At 43.6% G+C, this 25741-nt stretch overlaps 1 protein-coding gene and 1 pseudogene across 1 annotated transcript in view; both read left to right on the forward strand.

Moving 5' to 3' along the window:
- LOC148543160 (solute carrier family 22 member 3-like) overlaps positions 1–25741 on the forward strand; it is a 397488-nt gene that overhangs the window by 93964 nt on the left and 277783 nt on the right. The window lies entirely within an intron of this gene.
- On the forward strand, positions 18049–18167 carry LOC148543162 (5S ribosomal RNA; annotated as a pseudogene).

Raw genomic sequence — 25741 nt, forward strand, 5'->3', positions numbered from 1 at the left:
ATTAGCAGATCTTTCTCTAACGATGAAAGAGAAAAGATTATCCCTTGAAAATTCCTGGGGCGCGGTAATAGATATCTGTCATGTACATGACAGATTTTTGCGAACGACGAACGATATTGCCTGACATAATTCAGGGAGTGGATTTTTTTTTATGTTTCTAATATCTGGCAGCGATAGGCGATAATTGACCAACATGTTGGAGAGACGAAAGACACAATTTATCGGCCGCGGGAGTGCGCATCTGTCATCGTTCAGGGCCTATCCATTAGCATATAAATTGAACGATATATCGTTCAGTCATTCAATTTATCTGCTAATGGATAGGCCCCTTAACACTCCCAAACATGCAGCCTGCACATATCGGTGAGATACGTGCAGGCGGAATTAGTGTTTTGTGTAAAAAAGTGTAAAAAATAGAAAAAAATGGTGCAGGGTTCCCCCCCCAAATCATAACCAGCCCCAGGCTCTGTGAGCCAGTCCTGGTTCTAAAAATTCTGGAGACATATACTGTATATGTAGGGGTTCATATTAAATTTGTAAACCTATAAATATATATGTTTGCTCTTTCTTAGTGAAAGGGAGGCTTGTTTAAGTTTCACCAATAATGGTTTTATTAATAACCACATAAGCATATATTAAAAACACAACACAAAACATAGACCTTCAAATGTAGAGCAGCAAATTTCTCAATCCACATAGATGGTTATATGAACCACAGTAGCTTCAAGAATAATATAAAGTGTAAATTGTCTACTGTCTTTTATCACACTTGGAATCCACACCACATATACAGATCCTAGAATATGAAAATATAATCCTGGCACTAGGTGGTGATAATTAAACACACATATAGAGAAAGCAGCTGCCTTCCTGAAGAGAGGGGTGCCAATCCTCAATACAACAAAACCGAAAAATAGAACACACAGGTGGCAGGTGGCGCTGCTATGTGTAATAAGCATAAAATATACAATTAAAATATTTAGATTTAATTATATATCTTTAAAACAACATTTCTTATTATCAAATTGTTAGGTGAACTACCTTATCTACATAATATATATATGTCTGGTGTGTACATTTTTATTTAGTATATGTTGTTTTTTTACACTACTCTGTATATTTTATTATAATTAAATCTAAATATATTAATTGAATATATTCTATGCTTCTTATTACACATATATTCACATATAAAGATACTTTGTTGTCATAAAGATATTCACAACTTATGCTGGCCATACACTGTCAGATAAAAATATCTGTCTGACCGACAGACCAATTTAAAAGCAACAGATATCTTGCCCATACACTTTTCAAACAAAAATCTGCCAGGCTCTGTCATATTTTTGTTCCCTCACAGGGGAGGGACAAAAGAATTTGCACTTTAGCAACTATAAAATATGCTGACCCCCATTTTCAAGTACCCCAAATTTGCTGGGCATAGTTATTTTCGCCCCCAAAAAATTCTAAATGCTCTTCTGCATCACTTTCTTCAAAGTCGCATTTATGCACTTGCCGCGGGAATTATAAACCACGACTTCGTTCAGTAGTTTTAAATGGGGGACCCATAGTGATCCCCCATGTCTACACATCTTTAGGGGGGTCCCTAGAATATTTCCCGAAAATTCCCGTTTTTGTTGAACCTGTAAAAAAAGTAGCAAAAATTTACAAAAAAAATTGCATAAGGTCCTCCCCCAAAAGGCAAACCAGCCCCAGGCTTGCCAGCCAGTGGTGGTTTCTAAAAATACGGGGAACAAAATGTGTAGGGTTCCACCGTATTTTAGAAACCAACACCAGGCTGCAGGGACTAGTGCAGGTTTTAAATATAGGGGGCAAAAACGACGTGGGGTACCCCCTATATTTAAGACCAGCACCAGACCCAACCGACCGGGGTGTAATGCCACAGCCCGCAGAACCAATCACCGGGGCTCCAGGTCCAAAGCATTACACCCCAAGTCGGCCAGCGCAAGCCGGTGATCTCGGGGAGTTGGGGACCCCCCAAAAAAGGGTCCCCCCTTTCCCGAGCACCACAGACTTATGCTGAAGCCTGGGGCTCATCCCCATACCCCAGGAGCGGTGGGTATGGGGGTAATAGGGGGGCCAAATAATGTAGCACTATTGTACTTTACAGCGGAACTGTAATGCCAGCATGCCTGCCATTTTGCACTTGTGGAACTACAAGTGCCAGCAGACATGCGGCACGTGTAATTTCACTGTAAAATAAATAGGCAAAAAAAATCCAAAACACACACACCGTGCCCAGTATAAGTTTATTATATACACCTACCCATTCACACATACTTACCTATACCAGATGTTCTGTCCCCTTCTCCACGTAGAATATCCAAAAAAAATGGGCCTGCAAAGAAAGATTTCATACTCACCTACATCCAGCGCTGGTCTCCGCAGTAATCCATGGGTGTTTAAAAACAAAAAAACGTCCTTACCCGATCCACGGAACACAGCTATGTGTATGTGTGTTGTCACACATACACATAGCTCCCGAATGGCAGCTCTCGGCTCTTCACGGGGCATTGCAGTCCCGTGAGCCAATCAGCGGCATCGCTCAAAGTAGAGCGCCCGCTGATTTGCTCCGGCAACTGACAGTTCCCACGTGGGCTGAGTCACACCACGTGGGAACTGTCAGTAGCCGGAGCCAATCAGCAGGCGCTCTACAGTCAGCGCGACCGCTGATTGGCTCACGGGACTGCAATGTCAGAACAGCGCTGTCTTACCAAACTACTCACTGCCTAGACTTCAACTAATTTATGACGCCGGAAGTGAACAGCGGCTACCCGGAAGTTCGTCGGCTCAGCTCTGCAGTCGCTGGGGATAGAAAGGTGAGTGCATGCACATGCAGAGAACTGGGGGAAAAGTTGGTCGCTCGAGCAGTGACCACATACACTGCCCGATGCGGCCGACTACAAACTTGCAAATATCGCATCAGTCCGACATGCTGGTCGATTCGGCATGCCAGACCGATCGATATTTTGATCTTGGTCGCCCCCACACACAGTACAATTATCGGGGCGATCCGCGGATATCGGCAGGATCGCCCCGATAATTGTATAGTGTATGGCCAGCATTAGTTGTAGGTAGTTTGTTTAGTAAATATCAATCAACTGTATCCAGTTCAGCGTCCTCACTTTACAAAATAAGCAAGCCGGTTAATAGTCAGTAGCCATTCGATATGCTGACATAGATGAGCAAGCCGGTTATTAATGTACAGTTAGTGAACACTGACATAAGTAAGCAAGCCAATTGTTAGTAAGCAGTAAAAATTTATATAGTTTGATGTATATTCACCTTTTTACATGTTTTCATAATCATTCAGCAATAGATGTCATTGAAGTGGGTATCTTGTGATTTAGCATTCATACAACAAAAGTATGTTTTAACAGGTTATGTCAATCATTTTTTAAAAAGAGTGTTTTCATTAGAAATTTAAATATCTAAACTCTTCTAGGGAGTATTCTCCTGATCTGCATTTGGTTGTAAAATGTTAAAAGATATTTGCCTCAACTATACCCGTCCCTACCACAGCCACAAAAATTGACTGACCTTTGTTGTTTCAACGGAATGGGATTGTATTGCCGGCGGCTGTAATCCCGACAGCGGCTGGCTGAAGGGAGGAAATCCAGAAAGCGGAGGCAAGTACAGCTAACCCTCCCTCCCCCCTGCTAACCCTAACCCTCCTTTAGGGGTGCCTAACACTCACCTTCCCTCATTAGTGCCTAAACCTAACCCCCCCTCCCCGCACTTAAACACTCACCTTCCTCCATTAGTGCCTAAACCTAACCCTCCTCCCCCCGGGGGTGCTTAGCCCTAACCCCCCCTTCCCCTAGCCTAACCCTAACCCTCCCCATGGGGGTGCCCAACCCTAAATCCCCCGGGGTGCACTAAACCTAAACACCCCAGCGGCTAAGAGGATGGCCGCCCGTACTTGCCTCGGGCTCGCATCATTCTTTCTGCATTCCAGTGTCGGGATTATGACAGCCGTCGGTATCTTGACGCCTGTCAAAAATCCCTAGCCGACATTCCGGCGTCGGGATTGTGACCGGTCACATAACTTCATCCCGTTTCAACTCAATGTACAGTGTATAAATACAGGATGCAACTTACAAATTAAGTACAAAATGTCCAGTAAAGCAAAGGCAGAACTGATAGATTGTATCACTAAAACTTTGCACGTTTGTGAAATGGTCTATTGTGCAGCAAAATGTGATCACCATGAAATTTTGCGGCAACTTCTTCACTAATCTCTGCTTGCAATTAATCTAAAAGGTTTCACACTTCAGATAGTGTTGTTAAACAATATTTTATATACATGTCAAATCTGTGAGCATTTCTGATTTCAATATTTTTTTATGTTGTATAAAATTATAAAATATGGTTAATATATATAATGACAAATTTAGCAAACACGGCGATAAACAGTACTGTAGATATACACATTGTACAAAGGCTCACAGGCAGTATCTAACTGTACCAAGCTAAACATTTTATACCAAGATGAGTGGCACAGTAAAATGTTAAACTCCCTAGCAGTTTATATGTGCAGTTTACCTCTTAAGACTTATCACATCTCTAAATTGTAATCTAAAATAAATACACGGACAATAGGAATTGGAATTAGTCTAGGTCATTTTTTGTTTACATTAACCAATTGAATAAAAATTCTTGAAGTATCAAATATATAATTGAGTTAATATAATTAAAGTTAGTATTGTGGCGGACAACAAAGAACTTGCAACTATAACAAGAGCATGCATCCAAAACACACTTGTTGGTGTTCAGCTCTCCAGAAAAAGCACACCTGGAAATGCTGTCATTTACCTGTAAGAAACATTGGCCTATTATTGAATAAGCGATCGCACCCATCTAAAATCTAAACCGGTGGTTCTCAAACTCAGAGCTCCGGAGCCCACAGAGGTCATATTTTCCAGGTCACCTAGCAGGTGCACAGGTGTATTCATTACTGACACATTTTAAAAGATCCACAGGTGGAGCTAATTATTTCACTTGTGATTCTGTGAAGAGACCTGGAAAACATGCACTGTTGGGAGTCCTCAGGACAGAGGCCTTCATTCAGAGGCGGCCGTACGGTCTACGACCGCACAGCCGCCTCGATGTTTTTCCAGTGCGCATGCGCACGAGGGAGCCGGCTCCTTCGTGCGCATGCGTGAGACCCGCTACAACCGACAGCGCCGGTCGTAGCGGGTCTCTTTCCAAAGGGGGCGAGCTGTCGATGTTGATTGACAGCTTCGCCCCGTTTGTAAGGCTGGCCGGGGGGGGTGGCAGCCCAAACGGAGGCGTTCCCATGGGACAAGTGAGACCCTATCCTAGGGTCTCGTCATTAGCCCCGATGGTCGCGATGGTCTCTGACCATCGCGACCATCACCCTAGCGGTCGTTAGAGCTGTGGGTGTAAACCCACAGCCTAACGACCGAAACAGAGGCGGGCGGTCAGGATGCAAGCGGCCGCCCAGTTTCTGAGCGACCGCTTGCATCCTCCGACCGCCTCTGAATGATGCCCAGAGTTTGAGAATCTGTTATATATAAACAATTAACCAAACTACCGTTTTTCCGCCACAACATGCACAGAGAAACATACTAACAAAGGGCGGGAGGGGAGGTATTTCCAGAAGCAAACAGCCTGCTTCCTGGTGACAAGCCCTGATAACAAACCAAACAGTCCCCCAAGAACCTCATGGACTGTAACAACTTAAATTAAAAACACTACGGAAACTAGTTATAATTCTTAAAGGCACCCTGCACCTCAACTGCGGGGTATATAATGGCTCAGGTAGATTTTCACTGCCTTCCGCTATCCATATATCCCCACCTGCCTGGATTGAAATGGCATATACTGTACGCTTATAATCTGCAATAAAACCTGAGCAGCTGAAGAAAATAAGACACAGCATTGTAGCAAACCATCATTCATCATATACATTGGACCATCAGGACCAGGTGTCATTGCAAAAATAACGATAAATTAAAACTTTTAGGCCACAAAGCATACACCAGATTTAAAGTCTAGGCAGTTCATTCTGATCCAGCGGTAACTCAGCATTTTTAGATTGTAACCATCTCTGCCATATTTTGTCGAATTTGGGTTCAGCCTTGCAAGAAATGTCTAAATATTTTTCATGCGGTATTGTAGTGTTAACTAAGGTTATCCATTTTCGGAACTCAGGACATGTAGGATGGCATCCATGACCTTGTAATACAGACCTTGGCCAAGGTGCATAGATTAAGAATATATTGTGTAGAGTACGTATCAAAGACCTCCTCTGCCAAGGTACCAAGAGTGCAAAATACTGGAGTGAGAATAGTGGAGTATAGTTGATGAAGAAATTACTCCAATTACCTGTTCCCAAAAACTGTGTACCCTAGGGCAATACCAAAGGAGATGCCAAAAGTCAGCTGGCTAGCTTCCGCATTTGGCGCAAGCTGCATTTGGGCCAATTTTAAAAAGACGTGTAAGGGTTAGAAGTTCTATGCAATATAAACAATTGAATTTGCTGTTATAAAAGAGCCGCCGTGGATTCTCTTAACCCATCTAGGGCCATAGATTAGTAGGCCAACCTCCATCTCCCACTTTTGTTTAACCCCCATCTCCCACTTTTGCTTAAACATTGGTAAACTAAATGAATGATGCGCATTCATAATAAAGGTATATAGACATGAGAGTTCTACGAGCACTCACAGGTGACATAAACAACTTAAGTGCAGAATCCTGTAAAGACGGAGGTGCCTCTGCAAACAGCTTAAGTGTGTCTGAGCTGTAAGTATCTGTAGAATATTGTGTGAGGGAGATTAAATTCACAATTTAATTGCGAAAATTGTTTGTCACATCTCCACTTCTGGATCTCTACTTGTGGGTGAAGGGGATTAACTTGGTTGGTAATGATTGGTTGGTAATGATTGCGTGCTTACAGTATTGCAGGCTATACAGAGTTGTGCTAACAAATACGCCTGTTTGCGACCACTTTTTTTTGTATTGATGAGGATGAGTAAAAAAAAGATACTTCTAAGTCCTCAACTGGTATTTACCGCCAGGGGGAGCAGGTGTCAGAATAATGATTGTGTTCCAGGATCTCCCCATCATGGTTTTTACTAAGCTCAGGTGCACCCTCATTTGAAAGAGGGTAGACTACGGTTTCAAATGATATTGTTGCTCTTTAGTACTTATTGTCTTAATGTCTCAAATCATTACTTGATGGTTTTAAGAAGAAAAAAAACACTCTCCTTTGCTTTCAATTCACTTATTTGCAACTTCAATAAAAATAGAAACGTGAGAGACCTACATATTAGATAGACTACAGAAAATGTAAGCAAATGAATGTTGCGCTCTGAAAATTCAGTCTGTAGAAAAATAGCAACAACGTATAATTTTGTGGGTAGTACATAAACAAATTACTGATATTCATGCTGAAATGTGACCAGTCCAAAATTAACAAATAGTAGAGCGATCACAGAGATCTGCACATGTGCAGTAGACTCTGACACAGAACCAGGGTCTACTTGATGACTGCATCAGCGTGAGGGGAGGGGGGGGGGGGGGGGACTCAGAGGAGATAAAGAGCACCTCTCACATGAGAGCAGTGAAGGAATCTCATTTATGGGCTGAACATTCATGACTGCAGTTTATGAATTCACTAGCAACACCTTCTCTTTTTTCCTTTTTTTTTCTTCACAGTTTATAAATATTGGTCACAGTCTAGACAATATGTCATCTGATCCGGCACATTGTCTAGTATTTACCTGCTATGTCGCTGGCTATGCGTGCTTCCGCATGCAGGTCCGACGGGTGACATTGTTAGCGAGGATCCCGTCGCTTACGAGGGCGGTACATACTACACATCTATTGTGTACCGGCATTCACAGTCTATTAAGATTCATTAAAACATGTGAAAACTGAAGTGCCACAAGTTTTTTTTTTTTTATGTGCCAGTGCACATCAGGGTGTATGCTCACTTCAAAGAATTTGGAAACATCCACTGTCCCTTAAATCAGACTGTCCCTAAATTTTTGGTTGGTGTGTCGTCTGGCCAAGTAAGAAGGTAATACATCAAATCAGAGTCCAGCATTCCATCATAGTTTAGGATCATACCATTTATTCAAATTGTTAAAGCAGCTCACTAAAAATTGATGTATCCACTGTGTGTATGTGACAAGTGTCTTTTAAATGAGCATGAACATACCAAGCAAAGTGAATGAAGCTATATGTTGCAAAAAAACAAAACATCCTTCAGTTACTTCATACCATAATCTTATTTCTATGGTATATGCCTGTATTGATGGCTTTTTAAAGAGAGCATAAAACAAAGGGTCCTGCAAGCCTAAGAATTAGTGCAACAGTAAGAAAAGGACACTGTATGGCCATATAATCTCCAATAAGTGACAGAAGAGAGCAGTTATGCTGTATAAAAAAAGAAAGGAGATTCCTGAGGCAATATAATTCAGTTTAAACTTTAATTAGAGTGTCAGCCTATGTTTAATCCATACTTGTCTACTTTTGAATAAGCATTTCATGGAGATTGTGAAATCCACACCTATGAGCATGGCAGTAAAGTGGACGTGTAGTGCTACATCTGAGAGGTGTGTTATAAAATTGACTTGCATCCAAATGTAAATGAGCCCCAAAGCAGGTAGCAATATCTAGTTCTTGATGAAAACACACTGATAATTTTCAGAAAATGCATGTAGCCATAGGGATCATTGTGTATTATAACAGTGCATAAAAAAGATACTAATAATCCCATTTAAATGTAGATATTTCTGTATATATATGTGTGTGTATACCTATATTCCATAGACAAATAACCTTAAGGTTTCACATGTCCCATTAAGGCTTCTTAGACATGATCTGAAATTTCACAAAACCTATTGAATTTCTGCCACTCAAACTCCAAAAAGCAATGAAATTACGATCATTAAGGCTGACGCAGATTCAGCAGTCTCACAAAGTGAGATTGCTGTCACTCACAAAATGGTGGAACTGCTAATTCACAGAATTGTGTGCTCATTGGAATACACACATGCAGTCTATGCAACTGAGGTCTGAGCAGTTATGTGATGCACACATCTCATTCAGTGCCCACAATCTTCCCATTCAGTCACCACAATAATCCCACTGGGTTCCAACATCCTTCTCACGCAATACATTGATCTCATTCATTAAACACATTCAGCTACCTAATTGCTAAAACGTTCATATTCTGTCTATGCATGTACACTATCTTCGCCTCCATGCTGCTATAACTTCCCCAATCCTTACAGCTGTGTGTACTACCAACTGTGCTAGTCTGCACGCCCTTATCCACAGTCTTTCCCCATGTGCACCGCCCTGTCTTCCTGCCTCCTTACCACTGTATCCTTCCATTTGCACCACTGCCTTGCCCTCAGCCACGTCACTGTCTTCCCCTCATCTCTACCACTCTTTCTTCCTCCATCTGCACCACTCTGTTCCCCACAACCGTGCCACTCTTTCCCCTCCCACCCACACCACTCTGTCTTCCCCAATCCTTACTGTTGTGTGTTCTCCCATTGTGCTAGTCTGTATTCTCTCATCCACACCAATCTGTCTTTACCCATCTGCACTGCTGTCTTCCCGCATCCATGCCACTCTGTACCCCCCATTCATGTTGCTCTGTTCCCCCAAACTGTGCCACCTGAAGGGCAAAAAAATGGTACATTAGCGCAGTTGGAGGAAGGCCGGCACACAGGAGGTATTTTGGGGGATGCACAGGTAGAGATGGCTGTGGGGGCGGGCTGCAGGAGTGCGGGACAGCAGAGGGGAGCGAACCAGTGGCAGCAGTGGAGCAGTGCACATGGGCATCAGCGGGCGACAGAAGTGCTCACTGGCACTGGGCATGCATCTGAGAAAATAAGTACCAGCAAGCGGGGCATTAATAGCCCACTGGTACCTATAGTACCCCTGTAAAAGAAATATTTAAAAAAAAGACACAGTTTGTTTTATTATTTTATTGTTCTGCACCTTCACCTGGGGGGCGGCAGCCTTAAAGCTCATTTTCGTGGCTGCCGCCTACCCTAGGACCTCCACGGCGACTTCACCTGGAGGGCGCCCACCATCCACTTCCCCGGCATCTTCTCTCTTCGGCAGCTCTTCACTGCTGCATGCCAGCAGAGGGGGCGGGGCGATGACTATGCGAGCTGTGATTTGCTTGCAACGGCCATCTTTAAATTTCAAAAATGGTGTTGGGGCTCCATTTTTTAAATGGGCAAGTGCGGTTCTCACCATTGAAGTCAATGGTGAGAACCGCTCATTGGCTGAGAGGCGGAAGGCTCGCGCCTCTCAGCCAATGAGCGCTCAGAGGTGGGGTTTTCATAGTGAAATCCCGACACTAAGCTCTCACGGGATCGGTATGACATACTGCCGGATGTTAGCCCGGCAGATGTTATACTGACGCCGGAGAGCAGAACAGCAGGATCCCGACTAAGGTAAGTTTTTAACTGTTCCTAACCCTCTTCCTCCCCTTAACCCTACTTTAGGGGTACCTAACCCTAACTCCCCCTAGTGCTTAACCCTAACCTCCCCCCGTAAGTGCCTAAACCTAACCCCCCCTTCCCGCAGCCTAAACCTAACCCTCGGGGGGGGAGTGACTAACTCTAACCTCCCCCCTGGGGGTGCCTAACCCTAACCCCCCCTTTCCCTAGCCTAACCATAACCCTTCTGGGGGGGAGTGCCTAACCCTAAGTCCCCCACAGGAGCCCCTAACCTAACCCTCCACGGCTGTCCGCACCCAGAACAATAGCTACCTAATAAAACAAACCCCCAAGTCTAAATTCACCCCCTACCCTGAGTTATCCCTTCCCAAAAATCCCACATAGAGAATGGCAATAAAGTGGTCATAACTGAGAGTAAAAACTGACAGTTGGAATTTTAGATTGTTCCCAAATCCTAATTTTTTTATGTTTTTGCCCTGAAATTTGTCATTCAGCATCAAGTGATAGTTCTACCCGCCCATGCCAAATTTCAGCTCAGTACCTCCAATAGTTTTTGAGGTGTAGACCCTTAAACACCATGCCCCCCCTCTGGAATTCTCTATGGAGAAATCCGTTCTTTTTCGATTCAGCCTTAATATAAGGGCACGACTGTGCCCTTATAATATCATACATTCCTACACTCCTGAAAGTCGTGGGAGGATCCTGTTTTTTTGGGTAACCCCCGGCAGTGTAGGCACTTCTCCCGTATCCCGCCCACTTCCTAGTGAAGTGGGCAGAATAGGGGAAAACTTATTTGAAATCTGCGGTACGTCATTGGGGGCTAGGGCTTAATGATGCAAATTTTATTATAAGCGTGACATTTGGCCCCGCCCCCTGTTAAAATATGCGCAATTTGTGGAAGTTTTGCCATGAGGGGGCGGGGCCTAATGACGCTCATTGCCCGGCCCAGCCCCCATCACTGCATGACTTCTGCCTCTCCCTGGGCTTCTCCCAGGGAGGGCAGATTAAAATGGGGGTAAGGGGCAATCAGATTGCTAGACTTTTCAGAGAGTCATGGAGAATTACTACTATTTCAGGGACAGTTGGCAAGTATGGTTTATTCTCCTTCACAAAAGGTATGTCAAGCACTGTTCTGATAAGGAGTATACAGTATGGGGGGGAATTATCCCTAGCACCTAGGGTTTGAATGTGGCCTGTGCATGAAACAAAACCTTTATACTTTTCAGTGATGAGGATTTTGTATTTAAAGATTCAGGATAATTTCAGGTAAGCACTGTAAGAGTTAAGATAGAATCAGTTGAAGTAGTCAATGTTTGGGAGCATCCAAATGTCCTAGTTTTACTGAAATTATTTTACCTGTTTAGATTAAAAAAAACCCTTGAAGTAATCTGTAATATATGCTCCATGTTATGGTACTTTTTAAATGCTTTATTTATGTCTATTAGAATGTATTTGGAAGCACACTGGAGATTAATTTGCAATGCATAAATCAATTTAAGATCTGCTTATGATATAACAGGTGCTTTGAGTAGTCTGGTCTCTGTACAACTTGCATCTTCCTGTGAGATCATTTGTCCAGCATTCACCTGCCACATGGGTCACACTGGGACAGTGGCCCAGTTTATATCCCAACCAGATGTCTGCCCTTGGCATAAGTAAACATGAATTTGTATGTCAGTATCTGGGCTCCTTTCAAGCTTCACATTAGGGATGTGTCACCTTTATGGTTTCCTTTACTTGCCCTTGGCGTCCCTAACACTGTTTATAAATATAGTGGTTAAAAGGTTGTTGTTTCTCTAATAGCTGCTCCTCTCTCCCCTCTTTTTTGGTCAAACTTTTGTTTTGTTTTTTAAAGATCCCTTTTAAAAATAAACATTTAAATGTTTTAGTTTTATACTGTAGCACTAACATACTACCAAGAGTATTTAGTCAATCACCGTGTGGGAGGAAACTGGAACACGCAGAGGATACTCACCTAGAGGAGCCCTCTTTTCCTTTAAAGATGTGTTTACTGGTACTAGGGTGCCCATAGGACTTAAGTATGTGTCCAACCTAAAGACTCGCACTGCCAGCCCTAAGGAATCACAGTGATAAAAGAGGATTCATGTTCTGAGACGCAGGAAGTCTGGTGCAGCAGCGCATGCAGCACAAAATCCATAATATCCAGACTAGTTCAAATACAAAGCCAAGTTCCCTCACCAATCGCTCATGGTGCCTCAAATCCCCCACATGGTGACCTCCTGTGACAGCTTTTTTGCCTGCCATTTTGTCATTCTGTGAAGGTAATTTACAAACAGACAGTGTGTATGGTCTGCAAAAGGTATTGTGGCATCACATGAAAGCTTTGGGACTTATTGCACAAATATTGTGTCTTGTGAATAAACTAATTTAAGCTCAGGATAATTGGTGGGTCTATGTGCATTAAGGTATTCCTTATCTGTATAAAAACGTTTATATTTTATAATCTATAATATTATAAATTGTATAATAATAAAATAAGGTATTAAAATATATTTTTTTTCAATTTCACATGTAAAGATATTTAGAAAGTTAGTTATTATTTTTTTCAAAGCCCAATCGCAAAAGCACTGAAGTTTAAGGGTGGCTTTCCCTCAATTTATAAACATTTAGCAACAGTTGCAACTATTTAACTAAGATACTTTCTAATTCTTAGGAAAAGCCCCAACATCACACTGTTGTGCAATAGGTATAGGATGGTTTAAGGTTACACCAGCTATTGAGGTAACCGCCAAACAAACTTTAGTCCAGGGACAAGACTGAAAGAAGGTAAGAAACCTTGTGTAGAGCAGAGATGGGGAACCTCCGGTCCTCAAGATCATTTCATCAGGCCTGGCTGGCTGAGACTTTCTCCCCATCAGCAGCTGCAGAGACGGTGCAACGGGCATGCAGGGCTCTCTCCTCAGCGGCAGCAGGCAGCACAGGGCTCTCTCCCCCTCAGCGGTAGCAGACAGTGTAGTGGGGCTCTGTACAGGGCTGGTTACATCAGAACTGGACTGAGGACCCCAGGGCTGCCATATTAATTTGCCTAGGGATGCGTGAGACTGGCGCCAATTTCCCTGTTAGATCCAATGGTAGATCCAGATGTGCAGCTTGGAACAGTAGGAGCCTTTCAACAACGCCCCCCAAAAGACAGTTATGGAAATACAGGATGGTTCCAGCGCTTTCTATGATCTATCCTATAAATTTGTTTGATAGTGTTCTCGATGTATTCAGAGATATGTAAAAAAACCAGAATGGCAATATCATATACTACCATAAAAATAAATGTTTATTTTTTAAGAAAAATAAACACACTAACCATTTACCGGTGAGTGATAGGCGTTGGACACTATTTTCACCGTGGTCCTGCGGTGGTTGCAAAATGCAACGTAGATCTGGATACCTTTGAGTCACTCCATAGATGGGGGACAAGCTTTCATAGTGCAAATCAGTAAACCCAATACAAGGTCCTACAAGGTTAAGTAGTATACTCACCTTGAATGGGGTGTGATGGAAACCTTGGATATTTGTATTTTAAAACCGATGTCTATCGGTTTAATATAGAGTTTGTTGAGCTTTGTGTAGATATTTAACTCCATAAAATTTGCTTGCAAAAAATCCAGTAATCAAATAATTTGTAGTTTATTAGTCTATAATGGACGCTATCAGACAAATCATGACCAATAATTCTGCCTATGAAGGTCCAGACTTGGAGTTATTCCTTCATTTATTAGTTCTAACTTTGTCTAGGAATTATTTCCTTTTTGATGGCAAGTTCTATAATCAATGCTCGGGTTGTGCGATGGGCTTGTGTGTGGCCCCGTCATTTGCCAACCTTTTCATGGTTCAAGTGGAGAGGGACCTCTTTTTCTCAGACCCTGACATAGCTAAATATGTAGCATTTTATTGCCGGTATATAGACGACATTTTTAGGTTATGTTCGGGTGACAGACAGCAATTCCTTGATTTGATGGACAGTGTAAATCAGCAAGATCAAGATATCAAGTTTATGTATAACTGTAGCTGTGAAGAAGCTAATTATCTGGATGTGACCATTACACTTAATGAACGTTGGAATTAGAAACTTGTATATACACAAAGAACACAGACAGGAATATAGCCCTAAAAGCTGACAGTTACCATCCACTTGCTTCCATAAGTGGTCTCCCGTATTCACAGTTCGTCAGTGTATTGAGAATTTGCAGTAGTAGAGATGAAGTCATCACACAGATGTATATGATGATTGACAAATTCTTGGGGAGAGGCTATCGCCCCAAATCTTTTAAAACTGCCAAGGAAAAGGCCCTATCCCTGGGTAGAGCAGACGTTCTAAACCCATCGTCCAAAACTACCACTGCGCAGAAGATTGTTTGGACTCAAGATTATAGTCCCATTAGGACCTAATGAGGTCAGCTAATTAGCTTTGGCAAATTCTTTCATCTGATGAATCATTACCTATGTTGAAGGACACTTTCATCATGCCATCATACAGACGTGGCAAGAATATCAAGGATTTAATTGTTCACAACGACAGCTCTATGCTTAAGCCCCCAAAAACTGGATAATTTTCTAACCCGTATGGCAGTTTTTTGGAAACGGGTGATTCATTCATACATCCCTATTCAGTCAAAAGATACAAAATCAGATATGCATTATCCTGCTCCAGTAGGTATATTATCTAGTTTATCAGTTGTCCATGCGGACTTCGATATATAGGTAAAACCTCCGGACAACTGAAGGAGCGTATGGCGTTATACAGGTCAAGTATCAGGGGGCCTTATCTGGTAAGGACTCTGATCAACCAGTGGCAAGGCACTTTAGGAATTATAAACATAAGGTACAAAATGATCAATTGGGTCACCCCGAACATCAAGGGAGGCGATAGGGACAGAGGACCTGATTTAGACCCGATCGCTAAGGTGCGCTCGCTCTGAACGATTTTCGCCTGTCTGCACATGCGTATAATTTGCAGTGCGCGTGCGAAAGCCAGTCCTTGCGATCAGATTTTGGTTGCTCGTAAGCCACTAACAGGTCGCTAGTTCGAGTGACAGTGCCGTTTGTGGGTGGTAACAGGGGAAGGTGTTTGTAAATGGGGGAGTGGTGTTGCGGATGCAGGCGTGTCAGGCCTACAAAACGCCATTTAATGGGTGTGCATAATTAGCAAAGTAGCGTCATTGTACACGTCACCTGCATGTATTTCAGCCAGCACTGATCACAGTGCTTGCGGCGGGGAAAGGCAACTTCAAGGGCTGCGAGCAGCTCCGATGGCTCTCGATGCTACCGATTAATCAAACAAATCCAGGAGATGACGTGTGTTGCGAGGGGAAAGGGGGTGTCTTTATACACTAGCGAGCGCTCAGTGCCGTAGCTCGCTAAGACATAGAGGGCCACGCCACGCAGTGCGATTGAGGAATTTGAATATCCGGCCCCTTTTCACCAGCGAGCGACCGCATCTTGCGAGCAGGTTTGAATGAGCTCCAGAGTCCTTTTGCAAAGAGAGGCCAGGTGGATTCACAACCTTAATACTGTGCACCCGTATGGTCTCAATGAGATGTCATTTTCCTTCTTTTTGTAATATTAACTCTATGGGCATATTAGATATCTGATGATGCACCCTTGGGTCTCTGCGAGGGACTGCTAATCTCCAGTGTATAGTGAATTTGTGTTTAACGAGTATCTGTTACATTCGTATTGCCATTGATATATATTGCGGATAATTGATTTATGTATGGACATTGCCCATTGCTCTATTGTGAGTATTAGTTTGTCTCATCTTATATATATCTGGTTCATTACTATTATGATGTGGTTTTGTATTATCCTGCATGTCTGGTTATATACGCTGTTCAGTTTTGTTCCTTTTAGTCTACCTATAATCCCTGCTTACACCCTTTTGCCATATGTCTCTTTAGCTTACTTGTATATTAGTTTCCATGGTGATCAGGTCACTTTGCATAGTCGCGCCCCCTGGAGGTTGCCGTGACGCCGGTGCTGCTCCTGTGGTGATGACGTCATCGGCCCCCGACGGGGAGCGTGTGTAGGAGTGCTGCACATGGGTGAGTAGATATTTAAACATGCTATTCGATTCTTTGTATGTGATGTCTTGATAAAAGAGGTACCCCCTCTGAAACGTTGAACTACACAGCAGAGTCTATCTGTTTATTGGATACATTATTTCAGAGTGCCGTCCACCATTGGGCATATATATATATGGGTACAACTTTTGCTCCCAGCTTTGCGAATTTGTTCATGGGATGTTGGGAAAAGAATTATGTTTACAGTAATAACCCTTTTAAAGACAATATCATTTTTTATAAGAGATATATTGATGATATTTTAATTATTTGGGAAGGATCGGAAGAATCTTTTAACGATTTTTTAATTTTTATTTCAAATAACAATATGAATCTTAAATTTACATCAAATTTTAACAACAGAAGTATTGAGTTTTTGGATTTGATTTTAACATCAGAAGGTGACCAAATTTGCACAAAAATTTTTATAAAAGGAGTAGATGTGAACAGCTACCTGCATTACAAAAGCTGTCATCTGGACAAATGGAAGAACAACATACCATACTCCCAGTTCTACAGAATTAAACGTAATTGCAGCAATGCTAACGTCTGTAATGAACAACTTGATATTTATGCAACCAGGTTTAGAGAAAAAGAGTATCCGGAAGCAATCATCAATACAGCTATGCAGAAAACGAAAAACCTACAGAGAAATAATCTACTACAATATAAGACGGAGAAACCACAAAAAGAAGAAATGGTACCATTTATTACAACATATAATGGACACGAGAATCATATTAAAAAATCTCTTAACAAAAACTGGAATATCCTTCTGATGGATCCTTTACTCCAAAAGATCCTACCGACAAAACCACAGATTATATATAGAAAATCAAGGAACTTAAAAGATTTACTGGCACCGAGTATGCTGAGGGATAAAGGAAATGAAAGACCAACTATGAACACTTTGAAGTGCAATGGAAGCTATAAATGCGGACATTGCAATATTTGCAAATTTCTTCACCCCAAGAGAAAAACATTCACGAATTCGGACGGATCTAAGGAATACACTATAAAGAATTTTATGAACTGTAACTCCACATCAGTGATATACCTGTTAGAGTGCACATGTGGACTCAAGTACATAGGAAAAACCAAGAGACCACTAAAAATCAGAATTCAGGAGCACATTAGGAACATTAGAAACAGAGTTGAAGGACATGCAGTCTCCAAACACTTCTCAATAAAACATAATTCGGATCCCGAAGATATCACCTTCAAGGCAATAGAACACGTTACTCTGGGAGAAAGAGGTGGGGATTTGGGCAATCTGCTATCAAGAAGAGAGATGTTCTGGCTGTTTGAACTGGACACACTGGCACCTAAAGGCTTCAATGAATACTACGAAATTGCTCCTTTCTTGTGATATGCTCCATTCCTATCTACCAATATACCCCCAGGTTATGGAGGGGCCTGAGTAGTACCCTGAAGGTTCATCTTCTGAGGGAAGTCCAGGTTTGGTAGAATATCTGGCATTATGGACCATCGAAATATGTATTTGCTGCCATACCATCATGTGTGAGCCCAATCTCGTCCGATCTTGGAAGCAAAGCATGATTGGGCCAGGTTAGTACCAAGGAAGGTAACCCATTGAGAATACCTGGTGCTGCAAATTCAGCCGGCGGTTTGGAATATAACCAGGCTAGAGAATGATAATGCCTAAAAAGGGAATTATAGCATATTCACAATTGCAAGCCTTAAGGCCAAGGAGTGATTAATGATATCAGAACTTTACAATTCTAACTACCCAATTGAATGGAAAGAGGTGGATCTTGGGTTTGACTTATATGATTATCCAAGAAATCCTTTGAGTCTTTGGAACCTCCCCTTCAAGAAAAAGAGTAAAAGAATGATCCCCATACTTCAAGTACATCTTAAAACCGATTGTAACTATCTAACTGGATGAAAAGAGGTCGTTTGTCTGAGTCGGACCAATATGAAAATCAAAGAAATTTTCAGAGTCTTTGGAACCTCTTCTTCAAGGAAAAGAGTGAAAGAATGATCCCCATACCTTAAGAACATTTCACAACTTATTATATCCCTGAATTTCTGCTCCTCTTGGTTGAACTTTTAAAGAAACTCCTTTTTGGAATAAATATCTAAACAATATCCAATATAATTATATACATAAAACAATTCAGTACATATTCATAGTGTTTTTAGATCAAACTATTAATATATTATTATTCTAATATATATCTATGCCTAAGGAGAATGTTATACTTAGACTAATCATTTAATGATCTAACCTATATATCCAGCATCAAAACAGATTACCCTCCTTAAATGGAATGCTTATCCTTTATTATTTTAGTTTCAGATAATATGGAAGACACCACCTACTCATTATTCATACTTGGGCAAAAAACATACTAATTCTATAGACAAGAAGGGCGGAAGCATTAAGTCCGGAGAAAACAATGGGGCGGAAGAGCTCAACACATCTATTAAGTAAGGGCGGAAGTGATGTGCCGCGTCCTGGAGCGAAATGACAGAAGGGTTGGTGGAAGTGACACGGCTCACCTCCGAACACGTCAACACACGGCGGGCGGAAGTGACGTGCCCAGTTCGGAACACGAGGAAGAAAACGGAAGTGCTTGATCGCGCGCTATGGTTTAACACAGCTGCCGGGAACGGATGTGACGCTCCAATTAAGGGCAGAGGCCAGTTCACAAAGGGCGGAAGTTGAACTTAAAAGATCGCCGCTTGACTATTTATAACTAACATTTCTTTATGGGAAACCCTGTAACACAAACTATTTTAAATGATGGCTTGCTTAATTATGAAATCGCTTGGTTTTGAGGTCTCCCTAAGACAAAGGAAGTAGGGTGAACACCTGACTCTCATTTGAACTCAGTGTGGTATAAATACAGGACCACCACACTGAAGCAATATCCCCTTGATGAAGTCATAGTGACGAAACGCGTTGGTTCTGTTGGCTGCCTCATGCACTGTGGAGAACTACCTCTCTCCTTCAATCAGATAAGCTGCTTAAAAATATCAACTTTCCTCTACTTTGTTTTTATCTATTTACTGCCAGTCGTTGTTTTTATGGTCATATTTATTTATATATTTTTATGTGCACTGTTTTTCAATAAATTGTCATAATTTTTATTATACTTGGCACTAGCACTTTGTTTCAGATTCACTATATTTTTGCACTAGCACTTTGTTGTCTATATGAGTTCAACAAAAAATTTAATTTTTTTTTTTTTTTTTAATCTAGATGTAATCAGATATATCATATTCTGCACTAAGCACTTTGCTATTTATTGGTTTATTATATTTATTAATTAGCGTGAAACACGCCCCTCTATATGGTTTGAGGTATAACTACATTTGTAAACCATTAACCTATCTACTGTACATTTTACTGTGTGTGAATTTACACATCTAGCAAACTAGTCGCCTGATTGTCAATTCTCTTGTTTTTCAATATATATATATATATATATATATAGTCAATATGTAATCAATATGAATGGCGGCACTCACAGGTCTTGTATAGTAAGAATCACACTTACAACTGTGTCACTCTTGTCCGACGTTTCAGTCCAGGAGACTTTTATCAAGAACACAAACATGGTAACAAGCATACATACCTATATAGCAGTATGTCTCTGGTGATAGGTGCTACCTCCGTGTGCTGGCTTCCAGGTGCCCTGAGTATGACGTCATCAGCATGCTCCCCTGGTGCAGAGCGGCTCTAGCACGATGACCTCATCAACGTGGTGACGTCACACGCTGAGACGGGTGCATCAGGCAACACGCTGGGCAGTCAAGTCTAGCACACCAGTGGCCAGGAGGAAAAATTACATGTGGGAAAAAAACATAAAGCACAGTTTCTGTGTTGGGATATTAAATGAATGTGAGTTACAACTGTGTGTTATATACAGGAGATATCTGGTGAAGGGATGTAAAGTGAGAAACCTTGTAAGTGACATACAATGGACAATAATAATCCCCCAACCACCACCATGATCTCAATGGAGAACATATCATTTCATTGACATTAGGGCGTGGAGTTTATAAGTGAAGTGCCAAATACTAAGTTGCCGTATAAAAAACGAGAAGTACAAATTGTACTTCAAAAGATTAGAATGTGAAAGATTATAATAGGAAAAGTTTATGTGAAAAAGTTTATTATAAACTTGTCAGCGTGATTCTTGCTATACAAGATCCGTGAGTGCCACCATTCATATTGACTTTGCATGTGCTGTTCTGTAAGGAACATTGTGGAAGGCACCGGGACCATTTCTTTCCACCTGAGAAGCTACCATAACCATATACTCGTGGAGGGCTCCATGTCAGACCAGCAGCTGCCTCTTCCATCTAACTATAGCATGTCCGTGCTCATTGATGTCGCTGCTATTCAGCAGCTTATCATGCCAGTGTGACACGTCCCACTCCTCCCTGGCGGCAGCTCTAGGCGCGGCCCTATGTGGCGGGCCCGAGCATAAGCGCGGCTGCAGATCTTCCAGGAGCTGGATGTCAACAAGGATGCACTAGACAGAGCCGCGGGTAAGAAGTGAGCTTGAGAAGCAGGGGTCTGGGGCACCAGCAACTGAGTCTGGGACGAAATCTTTGGTTGAGCAACTTCCCGGCATGTGAAGTAGTCGGCAGTAGACTGGGTGTTTTGTGATTTGTAGTCCCACCACAGTGGCAGTCTTACAGTATCTTGACTCAGTCCTCAAAGACCCCACATCAGGTGGTTTTCCCTTCCATCAGAGGTATCAGGAGGACTCCCCACCCACATCAGGTGGTTTTCACCTCCATTAGGAGGACTCAAAGCCTCATGGTAATTGCACTATACAGTTCACTATATTATCTGTGACAAACTGCATAACTGTACATACAGTACTCCTAATTAGCCCCAGGGCTGTATCTGGGGTCGCTCTTCATACATACAAACATACATTACATTCCTCAGTGCAGTCCCCATCTTTATAATAAACAATGTTGCAATGTTATCCCTTATCTTGTGTCTCTGGTATATGATGGGAGAGCTGTATACCTTTTTATAAATACCAAGAACATTAAGTGAAGGGGATCTATACACAACTCAAATGCAAACCCTTCACTTCTGCTTCAGCGCTACTGTGCATGCATGTTCTGAGTGAAGAGTGCCAGGGAGGGATGCTATGGATCCCTCTCCTGATACTTTTCATGATCGGTAGCTCATAGAGAACAGCAGCTAATGCCACCTTGAGATAGCATTAACTACTGAGGCCAGTCTCCGGAATGCAGATACATTTGGGGAATTCTATAAATTTGCAGATATCGCCGAGTGTTTTCAGGGAATTCCTGCAAATAGGCCTACAGTAATAGAAACAAATTCACATATCCTATATTAGTGTTTCAGATAGATAGATTTGCACCATGTTTTTTTTTCAGTTTTTTGGTGGTGGGGCAGCAAATTATAACGCCACCAGGCGTCTGGGATGAACTTGCACCAATGTTTTGAAGTGTTTCTGTGGGAAGTTGTGCCCTTTCTTTCTGTAGAACATTTATGAGGTCAGGTACTGATGTTGGACGAGAAGGCCTTGCTCACAATCTCCGTTCCAGTTCAGCCCAAAGGTGCTCGATAGGGTTGAGGTCAGGGCTCTGTGCGGGCCAGTCAGGTTCTTCCACACCGAACTCTTCAAACCATGTCTTTATAGACCTTACTTTGTGCACTGGGGCACAGTCATGTTAGAATAGAAAAGGACAAATGAACTGAATCAATGAACAGCGCTGGAGTGATAAATAATGTAATGTAAAAATGTGTGTTCTAGAAAAATGCCCAAAAGCAATACAATGAATCACATTTAATAATCAAAACAATCAAAACAATGTAAGGACATTAATCAAATTATACCATGAATAACTCTAAAAATAAAAAGCATATGGTGGAGTATTGTAAAAACACATATATAAACAACATGTGAAGATGTGGTCCACTTAAGAGTGGATATAATGATTAATTGCCCCGTATGTGAAAAAATGCAGTCAGCCTGCAAGGATACTTAGTTGTCTGAAAAGGGATACAATATTCAGCATATAATTGTATCTCACCCTTGTTGGAGTCAGCTGGAAGAAATCCACAGAATGTATCGAGATGGAATCAGTGTGATGCCAATACCTCGATCCCCACGGGTAGCCCCCTGTGGGGAGAGCGTGCAGCAGATTAGCACGAGGCACAACTGTGCGGCAATGGCACCGAACTGTAATTCAGTCTCTGGTTTGCTGAGGGGAGAGAGTATGGAGCAGCTCTTGGCAGAGGATCAATTGTAGTGTGGGAAGCTATGAGGCAATTCTTAGCCACGTCAGTCTGTGAGGGGGACAAAGTGAATACAGTGTCCACCCCGGACCACACGTAGAGGTTAAGCTCAGTCCGCCTCCTTCTCACTATGAAGCAGAGAGATTGCTAATAGCGACTGTTAATTTGGCAGCTTATAGCATCAGGAAAGGTGCACAAATACAGCAATGGATATCAATGAATGAATGCGGTTCTCTTGTTCAAAGCCCTAACATGTTGCTTCCCAATAGGGATTTCTTCAGAGGGGTGTGACAATGTGGAGGTTAGACCCTCCTTAAATGCTGAAATCAATCAAATTGAATCTAAAACACCTATTTCTACTTCAGGGTCCATAGGGTATCCACAGGATACCTTGGGGTATAGGTGTGACGTCAGTCGCAGGGCACCAAAGAGTTAAGCTTTCAGCCTCCCAGGATGCACTAGGTCCCCCTCCTATACCCCGCCCCCGGGCCAAGGCACCTCAGTTTAGTTTGGTGCTCGGCCGGCGTCGGGTGCACCTGTCGGAGTGGGGGCTAGAAGAGCCCCTGAAGCTTTCTTCAGTGCAGCTGTGGCTGCACATCTGGATGTACAGCATGGACAGTCAGTCCTGACGTCCATGCTGTCTTCCCTACACCCCCGCCGGTACCAGAACGCCGGTACCGATCCGGGGATGCTGGTGAGCATCTGGGGTCACAGCTAGCGGTGACCCCAGATGTTCCGGACCATGGCCGGATCCAAGGGGGACAAAGGTAAGCAGCGGGGTCCCGCGGTGGGTCCCCGCTGGTCACATGGTCCTGAGTCCCCAGGCAGGGGGCTCCCTGGGGACTGGCTGCAGCGTGGAGCCAGGTACTGAACCTGCGCTTTCCACTACCCCCTGGGACAGCGGACCGCAGCAGAGCGGTAGCGCTACGGCGTCCCAGGGGTTAAATGCATGCCAGGGGAGCGCGCCTTCCCTGTCTCACAGCCGGCGCCTCCCCCACTGCACACAGCCCTCTCTGCACTGTGCTGACTGGTCCTGTGTCAGCGCACCTCCCCCAGGCCAGCTTCTCTCTGCTCCTCGGCGGCCATCTTCTCTGCAACGCATGGTGAACGCTGCTGGAAGTCTTGAAGGAAGCATCGTGGTCTGGGTCCTCCCGCATACCTCTCCTCCGCTGTGGCTCAGGTCTGTGTATGCAGCGCTGTGTCCTACCAGGCCCTGTGTCTGTGTAGTTGAGTGATCAGCGCTGTTAGTGCAGGAATTGTTATTTCTCTGCATTGTATGTGACTGTGCTAGCGCTGCCTGTAACTTTTCTTCTCTAAACTGTCAGCTTTATTACTGTCCCTGTTCTTTCTGCTAAAGCCCTTGCGGTGCGGTGCTGCAGGGTGGTCTCTCGCCTATTTAATACTTAATTGGTGAGAGAGGTCACATACGTGGTGCCATCATGTCTGAAAGTGATTTTCCCCTCCGGCTACAGTGTACCACATGCAAAGTACCGTTAGTGGAGGGGGAGGGTAGCGCGGAGGGCCTTTGCCGGCAGTGTTTGTCCATGGCGCGGCCTATTACGGTTACAGCACCGGTACAGGAGCCGCCCTGGGCTTGTTTCGCTCAGGCGTTAACAGCTTTAGTGGGCCAGTTAGCTCCGCAGCCCGCGTTTACTCCGATGGGTTTGTCCCAGCAGTCTGTGGTGTCGTCACCCATGCAGGGGTTCCCACGACAATTGGTGGTACCCCACAGTCTCCCTATTTCCCCGCTCCCGGGTTCTCAGGAGCCAGCGTGGGTTAACTCCCTGACGAGTTCTGTACAGCACTTGTCGGATGTGTTGCAAGGGGAGTCTGTGATGCGGCCTCATAAAAGGCCGGTGGCGTCTCTGTCCGCTCCTTATGAGGATGACGAAGGGACGTCTGATGATGGGGAGATTCTGGATCCTTACGATCAGGAACCTCTCCATACTAAGGACGCTGATGCTAAGTCCAAAGTATATATTCCTGGACTTATTCAGGCGGTCTGCACAGCCTTGGTGATTGAGGACGAAGTTCCCCCAGTGGCTAAATCTAAGTATGCCTTTTTCAAAGATGTGAAGGGCGATGCCACAGTCTTTCCTCTTTCGGGTCAGTTGGTGGACCATTTAGAGGAGGCGTGGAAACAACCTGGCAAAAGATACCAGCCGCAGAGACGTCTGGCGGTGGCTTATCCGTTCGCGGATAATTATTTTGCTAAGTGGGAATCCCCTCCACAGGTGGATTCTCACGTGACCCGTCTTGTCCGTAGTGCCACATTGCCGATGCCATCCATGTCCTCCCTTAAGGATGCTACGGACCGCAAGGTAGAAATCTGCCTGAAGTCCGCTTATTCCCTTGCAGGGGGGGCAACACGGCCGGCTATGGCCATTTGCTGGGTTGCCAGAGCGATGGAGCGCTGGGCGGATTCATTAGAGGCTTCTTTTGAATCCGACTGTCCGGCCGAACAGGCGGAGTTGATTGGCAATCTCCGTGATTCGGCCACCTACATCAACGAGGCGGCTCTAGACATTAGTACTCTGGTGTCTAGAATTTCTTCAGCAGCGGTAGCTGCTCGTCGCACCTTGTGGCTGCGATCCTGGAAGGCGGACGCAGATTCCAAGAAAGGTCTAGAAGCGTTGCCGTTTACCGGAGAAGTTCTCTTCGGTCCGGATCTGGATAAGATTGTGGCCACGCTGGCGGCAGCCAAATCTGCTTGTCTCCCGTCGGCCGCTGCTCCTTCTGGTTCTGGACCATCGTCCTTTCGGTCATCTAGGGCCCAGGGCAGGCCCAAACCACAGTCGTTTCCTCGACAGGCTGGCCCTAAGAAATTGGTCAAGCCCCGGAAACAGGCATGGAGTACCAGACGTCCGGCCCCCAAGCCAGATGACAAGCCTGCGGCCTGACGGTCCGGGTCTCCCCTTGGGGGATCCCAG

This window comes from Taudactylus pleione, unplaced genomic scaffold (genome assembly GCF_031769625.1).
Source record: "Taudactylus pleione unplaced genomic scaffold, aTauple2 ptg000006l, whole genome shotgun sequence".
Taxonomy (NCBI): Eukaryota; Metazoa; Chordata; class Amphibia; order Anura; family Myobatrachidae; genus Taudactylus; species Taudactylus pleione.